Source organism: Aythya ferina (assembly GCF_964211825.1).
Source record: "Aythya ferina genome assembly, chromosome: Z".
NCBI classification, from domain to species: Eukaryota; Metazoa; Chordata; class Aves; order Anseriformes; family Anatidae; genus Aythya; species Aythya ferina.
The window spans coordinates 62,048,804-62,058,759 of NC_140299.1; the positions used below are offsets into that span (position 1 = coordinate 62,048,804).

Consider the following 9,956-nt stretch of genomic DNA (forward strand, 5'->3'; position numbering starts at 1 on the left):
ATTTGTTCACGTTAGAGACTTCCCATAAAACAGACAAGTCTCTCTTTCAATGTCAAATGTGTAATGACTTACATGAGTACAAATGGAATAAAATGATTACTAAAATCCCTATATTGGAGCCTTTTGTATTGGCATGGCAGTGAGGTAAATCACTTGTAAGGTACTGGGGATTAGGAATCAGTATCAGGGCTGCCGCTCCTGTCAGGTTCACTTTCTAAACACAGATGTCAGTACAAAGATCTTTTCCTGGCAGCAACATAATGACTCTTTGCATCTGTGCTAATACTGTTATGCCAGGGCCAAGTAAAGAAGAAAAATAAAATTGGCAGAGAGAAATGTCTTCAAGCATCATAGATGGTTTTGAGATCTTCTTTCACATCATCCTAATGAAGTCTTAGAAAGAACAACCTAAAAAAAGCACTGCAACTACAGGTCCAGAACAACTGTGGTGTGTCTTAGTGATGCCTCCCAGTTCATATGAGGATTGCACAATGGCCTTTCATGCTTGTGGGCACAGGCTTCAATACAAAATTGTTTGTCTCTGCAGGGACTATCCACCAGAGAGATATGCAGAAAAGCTCCAGGGGAAAAGTTGCAGCTGGCTGTGACCGAAGGAGCATAAATTCACTTGGAGAAGGCCATGGCCTGGCCAGCTAAGTCAGCCAGCATATGATGACAGCAGAGGTAGGTGGAGATGCAGTTGCTCTACCTAAGGACAGGGAAAAAACAGCAACTCATGATAAGAATTGTGTAAATGAAAGCTGCAGACAGTGTTTAATAGAGACCAATCAATATAGTGAGATAAAAAAAAGCTGGAGTCCAAAATGACCAAGACCTGACTGAGCTGGCTTGCTTGTATGGTTTTTGTTGGCTTTGCTTCATTTTTTCAGGTGCTTGATATGCATATATATATATCTTACACGTATACGGTGTGTTTTCTACCCTATCTCCTCTGTAGCTACACTTTCCAGACCCCCTTAGACCCAACCCTGGACAGTGAAATGCATGCTGTCTAGAACATACTGAGACTATGGATGACGTCCCCCTCAGGATGGGTACTTACGATATTTATGTATGTGATATGTCTGTTTTGTGGGGCTTTGGCAGTGCAACAAGTCTGTTAATGCTGGCCAAAAAAATTATTTCTTTTTTTTTTTTGGGGGGGGGGGGGGCTGGGAGGGGGGAAGATATTTATATTACGTATTGTCCACAGTGTTACCCTCATTATACTGAGGGACCAAAATCTATTCACAATTTAACCATAAAGTTATGCAGTGATTGTAGTCATTCGGATTGCATTACAAAGATTGGTAGCAAAGCTGCTCATAACCCGAGGAAGAGGAGGTGGCCCCAGAGCTTTCCCTGGATTCACATTGGGGTCAGCATCATGTGTTTTCCCTCACTCCACATGTGAGAAAGCACAAGTGGTCCCAGACCCAGGTCTTGGCTTGCTGTAGCCTCAGTTCGTACTGCAGAAGGGGAGTAGCATGGCAGCCACATAGATACAAACTGGCAGAAATTTTAGTCTTAAACCTTTCTCCCACCTCCTGCTTCTTCTCAGGTCCTGTGATGACCTTCTCCACCTTTTGTATGCGTTGTTTCCAGGCAGGGGATATCCCATCCAGGAGGTGAGTTCCCTATAACAACATCCACCTTGTTCAGCCCTGGTGGGATGCTGTCCTCCACATGGTGTTTGTTTCTTGTTCTCTCACCACAAGTCACGTATTGATATTCTTATCAATATATTCTCTGCCTGCCACTGATTATTGTAGCCATTAACCCTCTAGCTTTCTAAGCCTCTACCAAACCTTCCTCACTTCTACAGTCAGCCACACACACAGGTTAGGAGAGTTGTGGCAGTTCATGTGGAAGGGCTTTGTAAGGAGAGTTTCCAAAGGAGCGATAAGTGACTAAATACAATTATTCCATTCCTTACTGTCCTCATGAAAATGATATCTCTTCTGGATGTATGAAAATATGAAGAGGTTACCAAAACTCTTGTCATGTATGGGAGTGTTCCGTCCTTGGTCACTCCAGCTTTTCCAGACACTTTTCTCCTTCCTTTAATAAGAAATACTCATTTAGAGTAATTTAATGTTATTTCTACTTGGCCTCATGTCTCCAGAGTTGCCCTGGGTTTTGGTCAATTCCTGAATTTCTTATTTATGCAAAAGTCCTACTATTCCATGAGGGAAGACAGAAAGTGACTTAGGTTTAAAGTAACTAAAAGTTTCAAGATCCAGCCTTATATTTACCACCATTACTTTTGACACATATATATACATATGTATATTATTATTATTTTTTTTTCTGAGAAATGAGATGTGGCTTTTAAAAACTTCCAGTACTGATTTCCAGTCTGTATTCTAAAACTCAGAAAACTGATTACCGCATACATGAAAGTTAGTACAAATCTTCACAAACTTTATTCCACGGTGAAGTTATTTTGCAAGAAAACAGCAATAAAGCTAAAGCTCACTTTTGAAACTTTCATATTGCTTAAAGGTAACTGCTTGCCAGCATATCAACATTTTGACCTCTACTATTTCTTCTCATTAACAGACTGTCAAGATGAAAATATATAAAGCATGTGAAATTCAGACTAGCTTACAGTTATATTTGACAGGATCTTTTCAAACTTTATACCTTTTACCTGTGGAAGGAAGTCCATGCACTGATTGTGTGAGTTTAATTTTAAAGCCAAATACTTTTAAAATTGGTTTTGCTGCTGCCCTTTACATTGGGTTGTGCTAGATGTTTGCTTTATTTTTATTTATATTTGAAATAGAAAGTTACAGCTGGGCACTCATTTCACAATCAGATTTGTTTCTCTGTGTATGTTCTTGCACACTTGTAAAACTTGCTAACTTATCTGATAAGAAAGTGCAGGTTTTTTAAAGTACCAAATGTCTCTTTCAAGATATCTTCTTTTTTGCAAATTTTACTTAAAATCCAAACAAGATCTCTGAAAGAAGCTGTCTAGAAACCTGGCGGATTTTCCTTCATTTCCCAGCCCAGTGATAATCTATTTTGTAGCTTTACTCTGGAGCAGAAAAAGAGGCAGGCACTGTTGTTTTGGGACAGCCAGCCAAGCCCAGCTTTTCTGGCTGTCTGCATAAGTGAGGATCTGAGAGTCCAAGAGCTTAATCCCTTCCAGTCTGCTTGCTGGCATTCCTGGAAGGAGGCAGCAGCTGCAGGAGCTGTGGGATTCCAGGAGCTTTGCTGCAGAGCTGAAATTCTGGCCCTGAAATTGTTGATACTGGATACAGGGCATCTGAACCAGGGAAACCTGGCACACCACCTTGAACACCCAGATGCAAGAAAATTTGCACAACAGCTTGTCAGAGCACCAGCAGGGTCCACGTATTCCTGAAATAAGATAGTTTCCTATTTCAGCATTTCTGAAACGTTTTGTGTTTCAATCCAAACATTTCATATGAGTGAAACACTCATAGGTCTTCACAATCCTGAAATGATGGAGCTGAAAACAACATTGGGAAGACTTTCCTCTTCCCAAATGTTTTGTTCAAAGACAGAAAATCAATCTTTCCTCTTTACATTTTTCTTTAAATGTCACTTACTTAGATAATCCTCCTTGGCAACATGTGTACAATATCTAAGGAAATTAAAAAGGATTAAATGCTTTACTTGAATAGTGATTGAATGTATTGTTGTAGTAAAACCCTTCCACGTAAATCAAGTTTTCTAAAAAATTGTTTACTTTTACTACTTCTGCTTTTTTACACAACTTTTTTGGTTTGCTTTAGCTTATTATCAGACATTTTAACTGAAGGAAATTCAGTCAGGCAGAGAGTATATTCATTTTTCTGGAACAAAGACAACACATGAAGGTCATCTCACCCAAAGATATTTAGCAAACAGTTTCTCAGAACTGGAAGAGTCTTCTCTAAGGACAGGCACCTCGTGCATTGTACATGGGGAACCATTGATCATTATTTTCATTTCTCCAGCCTTTTATATATTTGCAGACTGCTTTGATTATTAATCTCCATGTTCCTTGTAGACTAATTAATTGTATTTTTTTTTTTTTGGCTACTGTTTTCCTTGCTTTTTGTAATACTGCTGCTGTCTGCTGAACTGTCTCTAAACAATCAGTCTTCCTCTAAGTGTGTATCAGCAACAAGACAAAATACCCCTGATAATGCCTCGCCAGCACTAAATTAAGCAGCATATTAGGTGGTGTATCTTGCATGCAGTATTATGAATTGAGATTTGCCATTTTGTCATCATGTGATCTTGCTCACTTGTCTTCAGTTTGTGATCTACTTTTAGTCTATTCCATATCCCTTCCTCCATTTTGCATGCATGTATGTGTTTATTCCTCCATATATATGCTTTCCTCTTTACTGTACTTAATCTTACTGATTTCCAATATTATTTCTTCAGCCAAAAGGATGAAGGAATATAAGTTAGTTTTACATGGTTTGTTCTGGATAAAGAAAGGCTTGAATACTCTTCAGCAGTGCTCTTCCTGAAGGAGGATCAGATCCCCTTGCACTTGCTCAGTGCTGACAGCCTGTGCAAGGAAGGAGAGCATGCCTGCGAGGCAGGAGATCCTTGCTGTGTGGCTTGGGCAAGGCAACATGTGCACTTGAGGTGGCACTCCCAAGCCGACAGTCTCCACCACTGCCTTTGAGTATTCCCTTACCACAGACTGATTAAACCATGGCTTTTCAGTGCTCTCCAGGATATAATCAAGCATCCAGGAGGTGTGCTAGCTCCTGGATAATGAATTTAAGCCTTATAACATTGGAGGTTTCCTTTTCTCTGTTTAGGTAATCTCTTCAAAGTTGGACCACTGCTTTACAGACCCCTGTGAGATTTACAAAGGGTGAGCTTAGTCCATGATTTACTTATAATCTCTTTTCTTTAAATCTTCTCTTCATCCACATAGTAATGTTAATCGCTTTGGTCTGGATTCTGAAATAATAAAATATAATTACATTTCTAAAAATTTTGCCTTTTGCTTCACATGTCAGAAGTTTTTCTGACTGCTCATTAACCTTTAAAAAGTAAAGGCTTTTGCCATTAGGGAAAAAAGTACCTTCACAGAGGCTCTACGTGAGATATTTTTCTTAATTTGAACAGATATATTACTGCAGAAGTGGCTCCCATTCCTATGTGACAGCCATTCTGAAATGTAACTGTCAGCAAAGCAAACCACGTGTTACATACCATAAAATGAAAAGTAGTAACTCTATGTGCTAGCCACTTTCAAAATTACAGTTACTTCCTGAAATAAAGTTACAGCTTCTTCCTGAAATAAACTAGCTAACATTTGCATTTCTATCATTTTATAATTTATGAGTTGGACTTGATGATCCATGTGGGTCCTTCAAACTTGGGGTATTCTACAATTCTATAACATTTATTATAAAGTTATTTGTAAATTTGAGACTTAGGATCTCTCTGAGGAGCTAGGTCTAAGTGCCTTAATGCTGCCTTTGTAAGAAGTAGCTTCAACGTGTTCACCTACTAGAAGGAGCAAGTTGAAAGTTAGATGCCTATGGTCCCTATAGCGTAAAAGGGGTGAGCTAGTTAGCTAAGAATAGGGTACTAAAAACCCTGTAACCTTTGAGAAGAATCCCTCACTGTGTGTCCTACTTAGAGTAGAACTGAAAAACAGATTCCTGCCTTCTCAGCTGAAATTCTCTGTGTATCTGAAGACCATTTTCAGTTCTCTTTCCAACTATTCTAACCCAATTCATTACGTATTTTCATCTTGACTTCCTCATGTGTTTAAATCACTAATCACTTTTGTCAGACTCCTCTGGCATATTTTCAGTTTAGTCACACTGTTCTTGAAGTGTTGTGTCCCCACTGACTCCACAACCTGGTGCAGGGCAGAGCAGAAGGATTGTGCACCCTGCTGAGAACCACTGTGTTGGTACGGCACACAGTGACTTTGTCCCTTTTCTGTCAAGCTTCTGCTAGTGGCAAACAGTGCAACATGTGGGCATGTTTACTCCAACTGAGTGCTGTGTTGGTTTTGCCTACTCTGTGGGGAGCATTTTTGTAACAGGCTTGACAAATATTTGCAGAAGCCCTAAGGAATCAAGTATCTTATTCTGCTGGTCCAATGTTCAGCGACTCTAACTACCCAGTAAATAAAAAATTACAAGAAGGACCAAGGACTAACACCCTGCAAAAATGCTGTTGGATATTTAAAATATTTATTAGAAAACATGTGCACAGCAATAGGGGAAAACTATTACATCTATTTTGATTTATACATATGAAATAATTTCATATATCATTTCTAGAAGTAAAAAGATAGAATATATCATACAGCCATTGACTTTGAGTGCACTCAGTCTTTTGCCTATCAAACAGAAAACGTTGACCTCTGTTAATAGCTCTGCAGCTGCAGACTGAATATTTGTTCCAATTTTCCACTGTAAATAGCCAGGACACATTTGAGCCCAGGTGAATCTTCAAGCTCTGTGTTTTTTAACATTTGCTCTCAATACAAAGATGAAAAGGTTTCTTCTCCCCACAAGCTCTAATGAAGAACGGAATGGGTGGATGCCTAAATAACACAGTGCCCAGCAATGAAGTGGTACAAAGGTGGTCCAATATCCCTCTAGTGAATGGAGTCCCCAAAGTTTTGAGTGGCCTTTTCTCCAGAGCAGTACATGAAAATATAATCCAAACAAATTCTTAAGATTTCATAAAACTGTGACAAAAATCACAACGAGCTCCGCATGAATATAATGGAGAAGGACCTCTGTAATTTGTTTCTTTTGCACCTTTTTTAAGTTTAGCTTCTTTCTTTTAAATTCTCCTGTATAGTTGCATAGTTCAGGGGCAATATGGTATGAACATTTAGTTCCAAAGGGAAGCAGGAGACATGTGCTTCAGGAGCATGCAGTTGCTTATGAGAAATCCTCTGGTTCCCTGCTAGGGTGTACAGTGTTGTGAAATTCTCAAACTGCAACAGCTGACCATTACATTTACAACAATTTTAGGATCTTTCTGTCTGTTTCACAGGAAGTGTCAAGGTTTATGATAACCGATAACCTTTCATTTCCTTTCTTTTTTTTTTAGTACACTGCTATCCAGGTCACTGGTAACTGTTAGAGGAAGCCTCTTGCATGTAAAGTTTCCATACGCATCAGCCCTGTGTGGCACCATGCTGCTCAGCCACCAGGCTGAGGCAACTGAGAGTCACAGTGAGCTGAGCCCAAGCAAGTACATCCTGCCTCTCAGGCTGGGCTCACAGTTGGGCTTCTCACTGTACCAACAGCAGCTCCTGGGTGGTTTGTGCAGAACAGCTGCAAGTGTGGGAGGGTTGAGTTTCACAGAATATACCGTGTAAATACACCCTCGCTGGATCCAACTTGGGAAGAAAAACCCTTCTCACTAGCTCTGGTTTCCCTGTGATTGAATAACAGTAGCTGTTCTATTTTTCATTATGCACTGAGCCGAAGGCAAAATCAATGTGTTGCTATAGAAATGCCAAAGACCCAACATATGTGATGTTTGCTTGCAATTTTTCAATTAAAAATACACAAGGAAAACAAAACCCTTCTGCTTCACAATACTTGTGCGTGACAGACGAGGGAGGCAGCCTTGTTTAGACTTAGAGGCAGACAACAAATAGCTGTGCTGTGTGTGGGTTCTGAGCTCCGAAAGTTTTGCCTACCCCTCACTCAGCACAGGGGTGTCTGCGTATTTGCTCAACAGATCTCACAGAAGAAAAAGCTCTGGTGGGGACATGGCTGGCTGAGGTGTACTCTCACTGTTTACTCTGAACCCTCTGTGACCTGACATTACTGAAAACTGTCAGACAATGCTTGTGGAAAACCTGGATGATCCCTGACAACAGGGCAGTAATTCCTTTGTGGAGTTACCTGGTAGCACAATTTGTGTACGAGTGCTTTGGTATCCACAAAACTCTGGTATGAAAAATTTACCTTATAGAGGCTCCTTGCTCATACTTACAAATATAGAGCAGTGTATTTTTTATACCAAAGAGAAAGAAAAAATTGTCCAGTTCTGTGAAATATTTGTTACTTCCTTTCAAGGGCAGAGTGCTGTTTTTACTACTTCACATTTTGCTGTGATTGCGACTTTCTGGAAACATACATTTAGGGCTGTTGTTTTCCAAAAACTGTACAAAACACAGGGTTTGATCTCAAGGCATGATGCTTAAATCATACTTAGATGAATTAATGAAAGAGATGAATCAAGTGATTTTAACAAGTTTGGGGCTGATATGCCAAATGTATTGAACCCAGAGCTAACTGGAAGACTAATGCTGGCCTTATCACTGGTCTTATGTCATTTTGGTGAATCATTTATTCAGATTTATGTCTCTTTCCATTTCTCTGATATTAGAGTAGTAATGCGGGGCTGCTGTAAGGATTAATTAATTACATATTAACAAGGAAACATTTTGACATGTCAGCATCTTCCTCTAACTTGGGATAAGCACCAGGGACTCAGTATTTTATTCTTCTGTGATCCACTCAAAGCTTGGTTGAGTGGTTGTATTTGGAACATGCATTTTCTCTATGCTCTGCCCCAGACAGCAGCTGGCATTTGATCAACAGATAATGTGGCATTTTAAAACTTGCTGTCTTGAAGAAACATCCCCATGCCTGACTGCTCCCTCCCATCCAGCAGCTAAATACTTTCACTAGCTGTCATGACACTTTCTCCCTTTAAATTGAAGGTTGTTTACCTAGTATTGCCCCACTTACACACATTAGTTTTGATTTTAAAAGTGTATTTTAAAGGTACAATCCTGCAAAGGAATTTGAAATATCCGCATAAGACTGTGGGCTTTGACCTTTAGCAGCTAGTGATGCCCTTTGTTTTTTGCATGTTTGCTTTGTATTCTGTCATTACATCATTCTCTCAGGTCTCTAAAGAAAAAGTAAAAATTTATTTGAGTGCATACAGCCTCAGCTTCTTGATAAGCTTTTCACTGGATCCTCTTTCCCCCAGAAAAGATTTCTCACAAGACAAAAACCATAAATGAACGTGTTAAAATCTGGTGATAAGATGTCCATTGGGCAGCTTAGTTACAGATTTCTTTGTTGTAAGAGAGGTTGAAAGATGCTGCTATTAAACATGGTGTTTTGCATACTGTAACATGTCTTGGGCTTTCTGGAAAGGATTTCACCTAAGTTATTATTTTTACTTTTGAGACCAATTTAGGAGATTCTGTACTATGGACTGATCAAGTTGGAAGGTGACATCAGTCAGGACCTCTAGAAATGTGTGTTTTGTTCCCAAGAGGAAGGGACTACAAAGATTTCATGGATAAGGTATTCTAATTTCTCCATTGTTTAGTTCTTTCTATTTTTCTTCCTCCTGATGAATTCTGATTAATAAGTGTTTTCTTCTGATATTACTTTTTATTTGTTATTTGGTTATATGCAGCTAATTGGCAGTGATAATTCTCAATGGCATATAGCCTTTTTATGTTTTATTATTTTTGGGAAAAGATCAAGCACTACAGAGAGAATCCCAAACAATTGCCTCTGCACCTTGTTCTGCTGAAAGAAACCTTATGATTGCAGAGCATGTGATCTGGAAGAGGCTGGTGGGCACGTATTTTGTATGTGTAAAGCAAGCTACAGTGAATAGGAAGTGGGGATTTCAGGTCAGAAGAAATATGTGACTCGAGAGAGGTTTTTTTTGGTGGAGTGCCTTTCCAGGTTCCTCAGTGCTGTGAGATCAGCATGTCAATGAAAAATAGTGGTCCTTGCTCATTGCACTTGTCCATGTGTCTTGCAAGCTGATGAGAGGGCATTGCTGCACTGCAGCTTCTGGGAAACTACTTGAAGGGTAATAGCCATATTAGAATAAAAGCAGTAGCAGTTTTCACTTCATGTGGTGAAAATCTCTGGGGCTGGGTGATTCTAGGAGACAGCACATCAAGAGGACACCCATGGCAAAGGGATTTGTGTTGTCAGTGCTGCAGG

General features: G+C 39.6%; 1 long non-coding RNA gene across 1 annotated transcript; it reads left to right on the plus strand.

Annotated features, from left to right (window-relative positions):
- Positions 1 to 1,566: 1,566 nt before the first annotated feature.
- On the plus strand, positions 1,567 to 9,267 carry LOC311426765. The gene is made up of 3 exons (XR_014687011.1): positions 1,567 to 1,628; positions 4,797 to 4,852; positions 9,177 to 9,267. It is a non-coding gene; the product is annotated as an uncharacterized lncRNA (long non-coding RNA).
- Positions 9,268 to 9,956: the final 689 nt, after the last annotated feature.